Source organism: Nanorana parkeri, unplaced genomic scaffold (genome assembly GCF_000935625.1).
Source record: "Nanorana parkeri isolate BGI_ZX_2015 unplaced genomic scaffold, ASM93562v1 scaffold870, whole genome shotgun sequence".
Taxonomy (NCBI): domain Eukaryota; kingdom Metazoa; phylum Chordata; class Amphibia; order Anura; family Dicroglossidae; genus Nanorana; species Nanorana parkeri.
The window spans coordinates 718,853-719,142 of record NW_017307138.1 but is presented as its reverse complement, the minus strand read 5'-3'; positions in this window follow the sequence as shown (position 1 = coordinate 719,142).

The window sequence follows — 290 nt, the reverse complement described above, 5'->3', positions numbered from 1 at the left end:
CCCTTCCCAATGGAGAATGGCAACTAGGTGGCGAGGGGTAGCAGGGTAAGTTTACATTTTTTTTTATTTTTTCTAGATTTTTTTTATTTTGTATCACTTTCTAATTTTTTACTTTTTGAAAATGTCTATTGATCTTATCTTTTACTTTTTTTTATAATTTGTAATCTTATTATTTTTTAACTATTATTTTTTATAGTTTTCCTATCTTATTATTTTTTATAATTTTTTCTTATAATTTTTTACTTTTTAGTCAACTTTTTATGTTTTTATTTTAATTACTATTTCTTATT